This window comes from Aythya ferina, assembly GCF_964211825.1.
Source record: "Aythya ferina genome assembly, chromosome: 3".
In the NCBI taxonomy this organism is placed as follows: domain Eukaryota; kingdom Metazoa; phylum Chordata; class Aves; order Anseriformes; family Anatidae; genus Aythya; species Aythya ferina.
In genome coordinates, this window is record NC_140298.1 from 37255462 (window position 1) to 37271029 (window position 15568).

General features: G+C 42.5%; 1 long non-coding RNA gene across 1 annotated transcript; it reads right to left on the reverse strand.

The window, feature by feature from the left end:
- Positions 1-9871: 9871 nt before the first annotated feature.
- LOC311435086 lies at positions 9872-15318 on the reverse strand. The gene is made up of 3 exons (XR_014691922.1): positions 15135-15318; positions 12742-12828; positions 9872-9996 (listed from the first exon to the last, which is right to left on the reverse strand). It is a non-coding gene; the product is annotated as an uncharacterized lncRNA (long non-coding RNA).
- Positions 15319-15568: the final 250 nt, after the last annotated feature.

The following is a 15568-nucleotide window of genomic DNA, read 5'->3' on the forward strand; positions in this document are numbered from 1 at the left end:
TGAATATTTTGAGCAAAACTGTTGGTCTGTTTCCAAAGCAGAAGCTGTTGTTTGAGATTTTGCCCATAACATCCTTGCATGAGCAACTCTGAACCACATGCTCTGGAGCACAGACCTGATATGTGTTACTGTGGTGGCCTTTGTATTTAAAGACTAAAACTTCCCACAGAAATTTCCCCGAAATGCGAGTATTTGGGAGGGGGGAAGAAAAAGAAACCATACAGCCAAAACCCTCCTCTAATAGTTCGCACGCACTCAATAGAAGTTTATAGCACAAATCCATCTCCCCAGACTTCATCTGTGTTCAGCAAGTTCCCACTTCCTCTGATACTCTGGTGAAGAAACGGAGAAGATCCTGAGAGGTCTGCAGCCAACGGGCAGACAGAAGGAAAGAAAAGACACCCTAGGAAGCAAGGATAAACTCTTGAATCTACCTACACACGCTGCAGAAATGCACTAGACATACACCAGCTTTTACAAGCACACATAAATGCTGTTAATTACTTCATACTGTAATTGTGACACTGGTTGTAACTCTGTCCAGTTCCACACTGTACGTCCAGCAGTACAGGAGTTAAACAGACAGGGACTGAGAACAGGGATCAATTGTTGAGATTCAAGACAAGAGGATACAGAGGGGTATTTGTGTGCCTGCGATCTGGACTTGGAAAGAGTATCGGGAAGAAAACAAAAGAAATCATAATGAATTGTGGCACTTCAGGCTTTTCAAACATGGTGCAAACATTAACTGACAGGATTATCTTGAAGGCAAATTCCAGACAACAGTGTAGGTAAAGAAATGAGCTCAGAGAAATATGCAGCCGGGAAAAGGAGAAAGGAATTTGCTCTGGAAAGAGACTGTTGGCCATGAACAGTAAACCAGCCCTGGCACATGCCTTAGAACAGATACTTCTGGGGATCTGTGGAGGAGTTCAGCACACAGATGGGAGCTTATGGGAGCAATAGGTCAGGCTCCTTTGCCAGCCAGTAGGACAAGAAGGTTTTGGCATCATTAATACCGGATTAACATATTTATTCACAAACACACACAGCTGCAGAAGGAAAGTTCTGACCCTGGGGTGCTGATGCATCACTGTCCTCAGCTCCCCTTCACCAGTGGGCTCCTGGTGCTTTTTCCCACAGTAAATCTCTTTCTCCTCCCCTATCTCTGAACTAGCAATTTCCTAACTCTTAGATTAACAGCACTTCAGTGGAGTGCGAACAATGGGTTTGCACACTACATCATCCAAAGAGGCACGTGCAAGTCAGAAGAAAGAAGGAACAGTACTCACAGGCTGATAATTTCAACACCAACAGGAAGGGCAGAGTCACCTGTTAAAACAATATATTTGGAGCTGAACTCAGTAAGAATTTCTACTTCAGTTTATTCTTGCTACTTCTATAGTTTCACAGGTAAAAGTATACTTTGTGTAGAGGTACCTGCAAGAAGTACTTTGCTTTCGTGCCCATTTTGTAATGGCTATGAAAGAAGGCAGGGTGATGGAGAACAGTTTGGTAGGAACTGGGGGTTTATACAGAGCATAATAGAGAGAGCTGTGCAGTAACTGATCAGTCAGCTTGACAGCTGTCCTGGAAAAGTAGAATGGGGGAAAGATTTATTTCAGGTTGGCCTAAACTTATTTTCAGTTTTTCCTGCCAAAAGGAAAAAAAAAAAATCAAAAATTCTGAAAAACATGAGAAATTCAGTCAGGAATAGAAGCCTGGAGCTGCGCTCCAAACTGTGACTGCTGAGCAGAGCTGCCATGCTGTCAGCTTTTGGCTTCTTGCCTAATGGTCATAAGAAAGAATTTATATGGAAAACCGTCGCTAATACAAATCATATTTTAAACTTTTGATCAGCAATTAAATTTTGACTTCTCAAGAACTGACAACTAATTCACGCTCTGTACCAACAAGCTTGGTGTTATTAAAAACATTCCAGGCCAACAATACCAGTAATGTCACCAGCATGGTTTCTGTCGTGCCAAGAGCTATATTAAAAAGAAACCCATGCATAGCAAGGAACAAGAAACATATGTAGGTGATTTAGACACACACAATTGTTTGGGGGAAGTTTGTTTTCTTTTGTGATGTCTTCAATTATGAGTCCATGGGAAATCAGTGCAAGTATCGAAATTATCGTAATGAAACATTTAATTTCCTAGCTGGTCTGTGCAGCAATCATGACAGCAAGATGCTGCCACGTCCAACCTCTGTGAAGAAACCAAGTGGCGAGCAGTCATGGCATAGCTCATCAGGCTGCAACCTTTTCTTCTGAGGCTAAATCCCGGTAGAGACAAGTGACTTGGCTGTTATGATCACTTATATGAAAGAACTTAAGATTAAAATGAGATATGATTTTGCTTTACTAATTGCAGTGACTTCTACTGGACTTCTCACTTCAAGATTGAATCTGCATTAAATGCATTAGTGAATGAAGTCCCAGAATACTGCTATGTGACAGACATAGCAATCCTTCTCACTTCTGAAGTTGGGACACACAAAGAAGAAAAAACAAGCTCTACAACTAATTTGTTTCAACTTCTGAGGCTGATGGGCTGCTTCCAAGGGCTTCAACAGAAGATAAGCACATTGTGTGATTTTGGACAATTTTGTGAGTAAACAAGATGCAAACCTATGTGCTGCAGTGACAAGGCCTGGCTTTGGTGCTCCTCATCCTGTCAAGTGTGTGGGGCAACACAGCAGATGCTGGGAGCCCAGGCTCTGCTCGTAAGGAAGCTGCAGGCCGCCATGAGGCCTCCACTCAGTCTCTTCTCTGGGCTAAACAACCCAAGTGACTTCATCCACTCCTCGTACTTCTTGCCCTCCAGACCCTTCACCATCTTCACAGCCCTCTTTGGGATGCTAATAGTTTGATGTCCTTCTTATATTGTGACACCCAAAAATGTACAAAGTACTCGAGGTGAGGCCTCAACCATGCTTCACCTCAGCAGCAAGCGTGGAGAGGCCCTTCAGGGGAGGAGGGCTCTGCCTGAGGTCCTGGGGACACAGGAGGCAGCACAGGACAGAAGAGAGCAGGAGGTGTCAAGGAACCTGCTAAATGCTGAAGAAAGCAAATGTAAACAACGAAGAGCAGAGGCTTTATAAAGAGCCACGTAATGGGACAGATATGCCGATTTTGGTAATAGTGACAAATAAACCCTGGAAAGGATGATGATAGGTGTTAAAGAATAATCTGCAATCTATCTCTCTTCCCTTCCGCTGGACATAGTCTAAAGTTCAAGATTTAAGCACTTGCTTAATGTTAAGATCACGAATAAGTTAACTTAGCAGAAATGCTGAAGCAGCACACAGCAAATCAAAGGAATAATGCATATTGTATATAGGTGACCATGGGTAAGACTCAAAGGAAGTAAGATCACTTAAGTTAACTGGAGGAAAGCAAAGTCTCAGGTGTTGCTGGGGAGATAAGAGGGGAAGGGCACAGAAATCAGAACAACACAGGCCAACACAGAGGGCAATTATTATAAGGGTTGGAAAAATAAAGTACAGGAAACTTGTTCCAGTACCCTTCCCCTGTGCTTCCTGCTGCCGCTGATGATGCTGATGGCACGCTTCATAGCTAACTGTATGCTTCTGCTGAGCTGCAGGGCCTGAACTGCCATCTGAAAAATTTCCAGCAGAATGTGAAGATGCCGGAGGACATCTCTTAATAAATAAATAATTCATTAACTTTGACTAATGCAACCAGATAGGTGGTGCAGCAAGCCCTTTGTTTACAATTAATATGACATGGCACCTGTTTAAACGACTTACATCAGGGTTCATATCCCCATATATTGCTAAACCAATTGCACTCTACTGTAACTCTTAGGGCCAAATTTTACACACCACGTAAAGTGAAGAGCAGGGGAAAAAATCTGCCTTGTTCCCATAAGCAATTGCAAATTTGCATTATCTCCAAAAGATGTACCTGTTTGTGGCTGGAGGGGCACAGCCTGAAGCCCAGGTTACAAAATGGGGCTTTCAGTAACCAGTAGCACTGAGAATGTGCATGTGCTGCTTTCACAGAGTAAGAAAAAGAACTTTTGTGAATGTTGACACTTACTGTTATTTTGATCTCTTTAGATCCTTCTTGTTCCTGAGCTGACCTGTTCACTCAGGATTTACCTGTTGGCCAGTTAAGCAAAAGCCAAAGAGCAAACCATGATCCTTTTCTGCAAAAGAGAAAATAAATTCTCAGTTAGTCTGATGCAACAGAAGTAGTGGGATTCAGTGCAGAGGTATGCAGCTAATACCCCATACCCAACCATTGCTGAAATTTCTGCAGCTGAAGTATGTCATTCACATTTTTAAAAAGAGGAGGAAAGCATAAATTTATCATATCCAGTATCCACTTAAATACACGGCACACAAACTTCACAAGCAATAACTTTATAGTTCTTCCCTGTCTACTACTTGCTTATCTAGAATTAAAAATATCTTTCTCATGTACATCTCTGTGTCTGTGCTCCTTTTGCACTTCGCAAGAACAAAAAGGATCTGTCCAGTTTGCTGTGCATTGTGTATGACAGGTGTTTGAAGGGAAAGCCAAAATGATCTTATATGTGCCTGTTCTTCCAAGAGCACCTATACTGTGTCAACCTCAGGTGGTGGTGAGTTTTATGTTCTGCCAAGCCACAGATGGACAGAGCACACCTGCAGTCTTCAATGGTTTTACTTCTTGAATATCTTAGGACAGCTTTGGTTCACCCATGCCTGGTGCTTATGTCTAGGAAAACAGCCCCAAGCATGGTGACACACATCAGCTCACCAGCCTTGCCTCTTCAACCCAGACAAACACCCAACAGGGTACCAAGCCAGAAACATTTGGTCCCCGGGTTTGCGCGGTGGTGGAAGAATTATTCAGGTAGACCTTCTCAAATGCCAGAGCTGTAAAGCAAAGCCATAACGGACTCAGGGAGCTGCTTTATCAGTTTAATAGCAGGGACCATGGGCTTGCTTTCACCTCAGTAAGAAGTGATGAGCCCTCAGGCATTTGCTTAATATCCTATCAACCATCCTGGCAGGTAGCAACTGATTAGTGCCAATCTAAAAGCAGCTCGTGCAATACTATATCTCACAGCTATATTCACTCTGGACTTCTGATGTATTTTATTAAGTATTCCTTAGAGTCACTTACAATTTTCCTGCATGAGCTGTAAGGTCAAAGTAAAAACTAATATCCAGAATCCTAATGAGTTTCCTTTCCACATTTTTATTTTAATGGTGAGTTTGAAAAGGTCAAAGCAAGGCAGGATTTTAGGAAATAATTGTTTAAAGTAGTCTCTGGATTATTGTGTTTCATTCATATAAGATGATTATGCAAGATGCTAGATTTTTATTTGATCTCCACATCAATATTTTCATCTGATTATCTTCCATCCAGCTGCTATGCATGTTATATATACACTTTATATATACACTTTATTCCAACAAATATTCTTCCATCATTGTGAGACCATTTTAAGGTCACTTTTATTGATGTTCAAAGCTGAAGCCTGTAAATCGATGTCCCAGAAAAAGATCCAAATCACATTCTCTGTGACAGGATGTCAATTACTTTAGGTCTTCAAATACTCAATATTTGTGCTAGGATTTTGAATACATCCTTGAATATAGGGTTCACTGCACAATACATTTCACTGACTTTGTGAGCAGTTACTCCTAAAGCCAGGCAGAAAGCTGAGTGCAGTATCTAAGCTCTGTTTCGCAGAAATGTAAAGCCCCTTTTTACTCCTGGATTTGAATGGATGAATTCTACCTCTAGCACAGCTTGGCATGTCTTTGGGTGTCCCCAGATTAAGGGGTTTTGTTCTGTACTAAAAATGATGCAGCCTACTTTTCTCTTCAGGACTCATCACTGCAGTATTGGACAGACTATTTACTTTGATGATTTTCTTTCACAAAGTTCCCAGGCAGTGGAAAGCAAAACAACAGAATCAAGCCAATGAAAGCATAACTCCATTCATCTTTAGCCAAATAGCCGCTAGACCCAAACTACTAAGGAATGCCCAGTCAGTGATCCCCTGGTACTGCGGAAAGGAAGTCATTAAATTAGGGTCATTAAGTGGATCAAAAACAGCATACGGAGAAGGGAATGGAGTCAGTCATCATTTTATCGAAATGTTCTTATGCTTGTCTCTAGGGCTTCTAAGAGATACCTATCTTGCTGCTACTGAAGACCATACAGAAGATGCCATTATGAAAAATTTTGTAAGAAGAAACCTGAAAAATCTCTTCTCATTGCTTGTCTCCGGCAGGAAATGTCTGAACTCCAGTAAAATCCATAAGAAAGAAGCATTTGTGCATTGCATCAGATCCATCAACTGTATATTGCTCTAGTCAGGATAGCCTGCTGTTGCCTCTAATCTGTCACTATGTTCAATTTATCCAGCAAGGGGTCACTTTGGCTCATTTCCTTGGTTTTAATCATCTTTGCTTTAGTTTCATCAAATAGAGAACGTGATAGGTACATAGATGCTGAGCAACATGACTGACCTGTAACTCCAAAAGACTCAGGCCTTCTGATAATGCTCTTTTTATTTAGCTTTGCTCATTTAAAGATGCAGCCACCTGAGAAGAAGCCCCTGAGTTTCATTATTGTGTATCCTTGCAGATGGCACAGCCTTTGCTGTTATCCAGTCCTAAGTAGGAATCCATACAAAGCACTGCTACAAGGAGCACAGTTTTCCCCCGTACCTGCAAGACCTCACCAGATTGGTGACCCCAGCTGGCTGCAGCACCAGACTTGGAAGGGGAAGCTGGTTCTCAGGCCTGGGACAACACTGCCTGGTGAAGACACCTCCTTATGACCCAGAGGCCAGGCACAATACCAGGTGTCCACTGGGAAGTCCATGTCTCACCCTACATAATGAGGTTCTCCTAGTTCACTGCCTGTAAGGTTTTCTACTGAGATGTCTGTCTTAAAAGCCTCTCTTCTCTTTGTCCCTGCCATGGGGATAGATTTTAGAACCACTTTGGGCCAAATTTCAGAAAATAAGTCCTATAATGGCACCAGCTACTTAAGCTGGGGAAAAAAACTTCCCTGTGGTTATACACAGCTTCCTGAACTCCCCTGGACTGTGGCTGGGAGGAATTGCACAGATGCTCATTTGTTGCTAAGTGTCATCTCCTCACCTGCAATTATAAGCCATTTTTAGCAGTTTTCTTTACAGAGACAAATAAGGAACTCAAAAAAAAAAAAAGAAAAAAAAAAATCACTCCACTTACCTGTGCTGTTTAGAGCTTCCCTAAATCTGTCCACCCTTGTGGGGGAGGTAAGCCATGAGATACTTTGGCACGCACTCAGAGATTTCATAAGGTGAGAATGTGGATAAGAACAGTAAGTGCCAGTTCTCAATTAGATCTGAGCAAGACCAGACACTTTGCTGCTGCAAACTGAGGTAGAGCCAGCGATTTCAGTCAGTAGCACTCAGCCAACAGACACGGGGTAAATGCATTGCCACTGGTGTCCAGTCCATGAGTCATGTGCTACTATCCCCCAGGCCTGCACTGAGCTGAAAATAGATATAACAATATGGAGGAAGCAATATGGGAAGAGAGGCAGAAAAATATGACACGTAATTGCTTGCATTATATCGCATACATTCATGTTGACTTCAAGGTCACTTAGTGAAGCGTTGACTCGGTAGGTCTCTGGCCCCAGCAACAGTCCTCCCTCAATATTAAGCACAATGCTGAGCCCATTACACCACAGAGTCTTGCATCTATATTTAATCTACCACCTCATCCCAGGTCAAAGTGACCCATAACAGACATTAAAAATAATTCTACAATTAAAGCATACGTGTATATGCTGCTCCATAGCCTGCCTCCCAGTTCATGCACTGCCCCTTCTGTCAGCCGTAAGCTCGGTTCCCAGCCCTTGCTCATGAGTCCCATGTGCCTACATTTTTCAGCATACCATGCACATTAATTTTACAAGATCTCTGCATAGGTCCGAAAGTCAGTCTACGTTGAATCACTTACATTAACAGGTCCAACAGCACATGCAACTCAACTTTTTTGTAAGCTTGCAAATGCGTTTCTGTGTCTCTTTGCCCTTTTACCCTCTTCATTTAGCTAGTCATGTGCAATTAAATTAACGAGTGAGACCTCCTGAGTCCCAATGCTGCAATTTTGACTGAAGAGCCAGGCTACACTGACTCCATCGGCTTGCTCTGTTGTCTGGCCTTGAAGGTCTGCTCATCTGCCCCAGGAATCTGGCCTGCAACCTTGACACTTTCCTCCTTACCGTGTTCACTTATATGATCCATAAAATCACAAATGTGAAAGAAAAAAAAAAAAAAAAAAAAAAAAAAAAGTTGTTTTAAGAACTTTGAAGTAGCTGAAATGTATTTACAAGCAGCAAACAGTTTTTGCAGGAAGAAGAAGAAAAAAAAAAAAAAGAAGAAAATTGGACAGACATTTGGCAATCTTATGTCAAGTAACCAGGCACTGGTGCATTGTGTACAAAGAATACCCACCTGAGCTGAATTTCATTTATTGGTGAGCTTTGCTTTTACTAAAGAGGAAAAAAGGAATCTGAGAAAGAGTTAAGAATTTCCTCTCGTCTGATTACTGCTGACCTTCCATTAGTCACTGAAAACAAAATGGCTTGTAATGGGATCTTGTGGTTTCTATCGCTCTACAAAAGCCACTTTTACGAGGTCGCAGCTTGATGACTCTGATGAGTCACACCTCATGAAAAAAAATGCATGAATTTGTGAGCAGTAAGTTCTGGCGGTCAGGGGATGTGAATGGTCCCCCCGGGTCCCCTTTGCAGGGAACCACTGCCAAGGGCTGGCGAGCAGGATCTCTGCTGGTCTCAAGGGCAGTCCACAGCTGCTGGGGATGCTGGACTGCTCACAGGGGGGTGAGAGGCTCACGCACTCTGTATTGGGGAGCACAACTGGAGCCATATATGCAAAAGGGTGAGGAGGAACAGAGGCTGCTTCTCAGCACGTGATTTATTTGCAATTGACCACATCAGATAGCACAGCAACCATTGTAAAATTGTTTTCCTGTATCTTACTACAGCTTACTGTGGCATCCAAAGTAAATTTTCCTAATGCCCAGACAGAAATAAAATAGACAAAAAAACCCATACGCATCTTGCTGCCACCAGCACCATCAAAACAACCTCTGAACCACACGCTACCTATAGGTTTGGGGTAAGCAGTACCATGTATATTGAATTTATTGCATGCATCAAGTAGAATAACCACAAGTAAACGTTATCACATAGAGTCTGGTATCCATACCTAGCATACATATCAGTTGGTTTTTAAATAAAGAAGTGTATTTCTCCACTACTCTTATATAACATATTAAACAGGTGTGGTGTTTTTTTTTTAGGGGGAACTCAATACATGAACACCTCAAAGATCAACCTACAAGAAGCCTTGAGCTATTTAACTCTTAAGGAGAGCTCCAAATACTTTTATAAGTGTCAGTCTTGAATTCAACTGATGCCTGCTAGTGACAGAAGAATCAAACCAAAGGCTGGTATACAGTCATGCTGGTACACACTCATGCAAAGTAAGCAGTAGAAGAGTTGCTTAAAGCATTAATGATAATTATCATACATTTAGTATAAGATTGGTTAATGGATCATTCACAAATTGACCTTCCATTTTTTAATACACTTTTGTTCTTCACAAGTATTTTTCTGAAAAGCTTTATAAAAACAGAAACAACAATAACAACAACAAAAAAAATCCTTCAGACTACTTTTGTTCTGAACTCTACTTTAGAATTAAAAGTTAAGAGCCATGACGTGGTGACTCACCTGTTGTATGGTGTCTGCTCTGTGAAGTGATCATTAGGAAACTAGAAGATCAGAGCTGCAGAACTGTTTGGTTGGAAGAGACCTCTGGAGGTCACCTGGTCCAACCCTCCTGTTCATCTCCTTCTAGATGGTGAAGCATGATTTTCCCTTCATCCTTCTTCCTTGGCTTAGATCTTCCCTCTGGCCTCAGAGGCTTGGGACTCCTGGAGGGTAATTTTACCAGTATAGACTAAGGAGGGAAGGCACTAAGTACCATTGCCTTTTCCATGTCATTTGTCACTAGTTCCCCTGCCCCATTCAGCAGTGGGCCCATGCTTTCCCTTCTCACCCTTACACCGTTTCTGTGCTTGCAGAAACCTTTCTTGTTGCCCTGCACATCTCTCACCAGATTCAATTAGGCCTCAGCTTTCTGAAACCTCATCTCTGCAAGTTCAGACATCATCTCTACAGTACTCCTGGGTGACCTCCCCCTGCTTCCACCTTACTTGCTTCCTTTGTATGTCTGAATGCACCTCAGCACTGCTTGCACATCCATACAGGCCTCCTGCCACCTACACTTGATTTTCTGCTTTTTGGGATGGATTTGGGGAGCCAGCTCTCCTGGATCCCTCTTCTATCCATGGCCATAATCCATGGGAATCTTCCAAGCAGATCCCTGAAGAGGTTAAAATCTGCTCTTCTGAAATCCAGAGTTGTGGTCCTACTTTTTGCCCTTCTCCCACCTTTTAAGATCCTGAACTCCACCATCCTATGATCACAGCAGCCAAGGCTGCCTCCAACTTTGATATCTCCAACCAGTTCTTCCTTGTTTGTAGCATCAGGTCACTGTTCACTGTTTGCTCTTCAATCACTTGATTTGTACAATATCACTTTTGCTCTACACCCTGTGCAGTAACGCTGCCCTGTGCTGATGAGTACCTCCCTGTGAACATTGGTTTGAGTTTGCAGCACTGACAGTAAAAGCTGTTCTCACTAGGTACAAATGCCAGGAAGCCACATGCTACATCACTTTGTTTCCTGACAGTACCTATATAACTCATAAAATTAGATTTTTGGCACATATCAACACCATTGAACTGACAGGATATTCTATCATCACTGTTTAAAACGTGATGTTTAGTCAAAAGTATGCCCAGTATATCATCATAACACGCACACATACACAAATGAATATTCCCTTTAAAGTTCCTTTTTTAAAATATCTATCTAAGCTTGGCAAAATACTAAAATCAGCATGCTCAAGCCCTCTGCCTAATGGAAGGTTAATTCTCATAAAATCGAGATGAATGTTTGCAAATACCATTTTACAGCCCTCATTCATCTCTACAGTGAGAGACTGAATACTCTTTAACATATCAGCTCTGCAACACTATCAACAGAAAGCAAGGATTTTGGCTGCCCGAACCAAAATAGCTAACAGAGTCTTAGTTTCCAAGGATGGGTACTTAAAGCTCTTTGAATACGAGACTTTTTTAAAGGCGTCTGAACTTGGCTTCCCAAAAAACAAAGGCAATGAAAATCACTAAATAGCTTTGAAAAGCAGCCTGTAACTTCAGTGTTGCCTGATTTTTAACTGTTGAAAATTGGAACCTCAATGTTATACTAACACATGTTTTTACATTTTCCCTAGAAACAGATGGAATAATGTTGCTCATGCTATGCCAACACCATGTTGTTACAGAGTCTTTATTAAAATTGCTTCAAGGCAAAAAGCTGTATGCACAAAGGCAAGGGGTGGGGAAAGTTGGCAACTCATTAAGATTTTCAGACTTGAGTTGTTTAACACTCAGCCAGCACCGTGCATCATAAATAAATATCCATAACTTCACAAGGCGTGGGGAGGCTGTGGGCATTGCTGGTTGCTGGGTGAATTGAGCCTGGGAGACCCTTGCCATGCAGAAGGCAGCCAAGACAGACAACAAATAAAAAGGAAGAAAATTAAAAGGGAGAGCATGTACAAAATGAAGTGAAACTCGACCCATTAAATTAGAAGCATGAGAGAAATGAGATTTAAAGGAAATAATAGGATTGAGAAATTAACATCATTTTTTCCTTAAGTCCAGGGGGAAAAAAAAATCCTTCCTTATCTTCCTCAGAGACTAATCCCAGTTCTGACAAACTTCACATATAGAAGATAGGCATCTGTGTGTGTATACATATATAAATATGTCGTGAATATGTGCTTCTAAAACATGATCCAAAGCCACTGAATTAGATGGAACAATTCCCATTTGGCTTTAGTGGATTTTGGACCAGATCCTCAAAATTTTCAGTTTTGAAAAAAGAAAGGGACAATCAAATGCCAGATTAATTCTTGTTCTGAAAAATCAAAGTTGAGTTACCAACAACAACAAAAAGCAACAAACAGCTTTTAATCTTCCAACCATGTAAATGCCTTCAATTAGCTAACATTGATTTCCCTTTGCCTGTACTGAGAATTTTTATGTCCCAAAATGAAGCAGTAAAAACACTTCCATGATAACCATAAAAATCACTGGAGGGAAAATAAAGTTTTCTGTTTCATTACCTTTTCTGTGTGGTAATCAATTACAAAGGAAGAGCAGTGCAGGTTCAATTAAGTAACTAAATAAAAAGGAATTAAAAGCCACAGGGGATCTTTATTTTACTTATGTTAAAGTGGGGTCCGACTCCAGGCCTCATTGACTTGGTTGTAGTATATAATGGGGTTTAATTTCTGTGAACCGGTCTGTCAGCATTAGCTGATCATAATTAGGAAAATGGGGTTAGAGAAAACAGAGCTACTGAAAATAGCTTTTCCCAAGTGTAGCTTTCCCTCCAAATGGGATTATCCTGAGCACTCAGCACATTGCAATATATAAATGAACCGTTTGGCAAAACAAAGGTGCCTCCTTTGAAACATGGGACACAATTCAGGAAAACACTGGGTGCTCTGTCCCAGTTCAGCAAGTGTGTGAGCGCATGCTTACCTTTAAATGCTTGCTTAGGTCTTCCATTGACTCGAGGATTAGCATGTGCTGAAAAAAGCCCTCGGTGTCTTACAGAACAGCAAGTTCCTATTAAGTGGTGAGAGATTCATTTAAAAAAGAAATATGATTTTTTTTTTTTTTAGAACTCAAAAAATAGCTGTGGATTTGGTTTTGGGTTTCTTATTTTGAAATCTTGGCTCTTACTTTAGTCAAACAATTATCATGACTTTATTATAGGCAGTTAGCTTCACGTGGGCAAAAATAAGACTCCTGGAGACATACACAATATAAGACCTGTTCAGATAGATGAATGGAAAATTTAAGAGGGACTGGCACGTAGGGGATGCTTTGCCAAGGAATAGTGTGGCTCTCGGATTCATGTTTACACAGATGCCAGTGCATACACACCTGCAGAAATAATCACAGGAAAAATGGGGATTCCACTGACACCCACAGCAAAAGCCTGAGAGCCTGCAATGAAGCCATGGTTTCATCCATGACCTGTGCATGCATTGGCTGGGACTTACCACCTCTAACTCCAGCCACTGGTTCCAGGCTACACCAGCCATGTGTGTGTGTGTTTATGGGGAGTACCTGGAGAAGGAGCCACTCCACCAACCACGGTGGGGTGGGCTGTCCCTCTGGCAGCACGTGCCAAACCAAAGGCACCAAAATGCCTCTTGGTTTCCCCTCGGATCTCAAACATCTCTATCCCTCTGCAGTTCATCACCCATCCCTTCAGCGGGGCTCCGTGCTCCTGCAGCCAGGCCTTGCTCCCTGCACATCCACCAGCTGAGGAAGGCCTGAGGGCAGGAAAGCACCAGCATCCCTCTTAGGCAGCTGGCAGTCCACCAAGCATTCCACCTAGCCATTTAAAGCCAGAGGGAGGCACGTCCCATCATGTTTCAGAAGGAGCAGGCACACCTTACATCTCACCAAGAGCTACCCCTCCAAAGGGCACGGATTTAAAAGCACTCTCACAAATCTGCTTGCAGAAAGATAACTCAGTGTTTCTCATAAATCAGGCCACTTGATTTAACTGCCAAGATATTCAACAAAATTCTTTTTTAGGCTGCTCATTTTTCATTGCTTCAGGCTACGTTTAACCAAATAATCTTACCATAAATCTGGGCTCCCACTGCCATTCATTATGAAGTGAGCCTTGTTTAGAAGTTCTTAGAATCGGTACATTCCTCCTGAATGACAATCCTCAAACGTCTTTCATTTCAAAAGGAGCAAAATGGAAATCGGTTCTTCTCCAAGTTTACCAGAAGGGCAGCCAAGCGCTGATGTTATACAGTAAGATCTCAAACTGGGAACTAGGCAGCTATTTTAATCAGTGGACTTATTTCACGTCTGTCAAGGACAGTATATTTAGAACTGGACAAGCTGTTTCTTCACTGCACCCATAATCTTAAAAAAATGACCCAAGCACAACATTTCTCAGATGGGTTCTTTTGCACTTTGGCAAACCCCCATGAAAGAGCATTTAGATAACACTCCAGCTATCAGCAGGGCCAGGATTTAAAAAGTGCAAAGAAGCATCCCCAAAGTGTAGAGCCGGAGCCGTTGTTGCTGTTTAACCAATCATAGCTATTTAATCACGTCTTCTGGGCACCGTCAGATCATTTGAGTGAATCACTCAGGTCAAGGCACGAAAATAAAACAAGTTCCTTTATCACCTCTTATCTGCCCAGAGTAGAGCGTATGTGAAAGTGATGTAAGTGATGACCTCTGTGAAACTGAAACAGCAAATGGCGGAGGAAAGATCTCCTGCTGCACTGAGGCAGAGCTTTTCTAAGGTACCACTTCCCAGCCAACCCATGCAGCAGTGCAGTCGACTGCCGGTGTTTCCAGGAGAGCCTAGCCCCCTGTTTGGGCATCAAAACCAGCAGCAGGATTGTGGAAAGAAGTTGGCTCCAAGCTAGCCGCCCTTACCGCAGCACAAAGATGAGATTTGAAAACAGGAGCCTCAGTGAAGGCCTGCAGTTCTAGCAGTGACAATAAGGAAAGCCCTCCCATAGCTCACTGCTTGGCCAGAAACACTAAACAACTGGAGTTAGCCACCAGAAAAAAAACTGCTGGTATAGCACTTGATTGCAAGAAGTTTTCTTTTTAATCATTTTTTTTGGTATAATAAAGCAGTTCAAAGATGAAGGCATCACTAGGGCACGTGTTCCTACCATGTCAACCTGCGTAAGCCCCCGATCAGCCTCAACCAGCCTGTCATACACCTTGCATCACCAGCAGGAGCAGTGGGCTACAGAAAAAGAAGTTGCCTTAGCTATGGTCACCACAGGTCACCATGGCCCATGCACTGCATGCAGCTCACCTGCTGCAGCTTGGACCACAATGCAGGCTTCGAAAGTCAAGGTAAAAAGGCAGGTACTTACCACTGTATCTTCTTTGTCCCCTCAGCAGTAGGTGGGGAGCTTGGATTTGGGACCTCCTGCAGTCAAAATGCAGTCTCAGAGCCCTTTGGACTTGCATCCTGTTGATGGTAAGGCAGTGAGATGCAAGGGCCATGCTCTGCATCCACGTCAGCAGACTGTCTGTCCTTTAGGGGACTTCTCAGCATGCCTTTACAAGTATATGAGTAACAAGAAAACACTGGAAGAAAAAAAACACTAAGTTGTGAGTTTGGGTCTCTGATATGCTAGTGAACGAAGCACTTAGCAAGGCTGAAATGAAATTACCTGTTGCCCACACAGCACCACAGACTGGGGACTGCTCCAGACTCTCTCCCCACAGCCCTTCAGGGTGCCCCACACCAGCCATAGCACAGGGACCACCATGGAGGGACCCCCAAATAGACAGAAAATTCAGG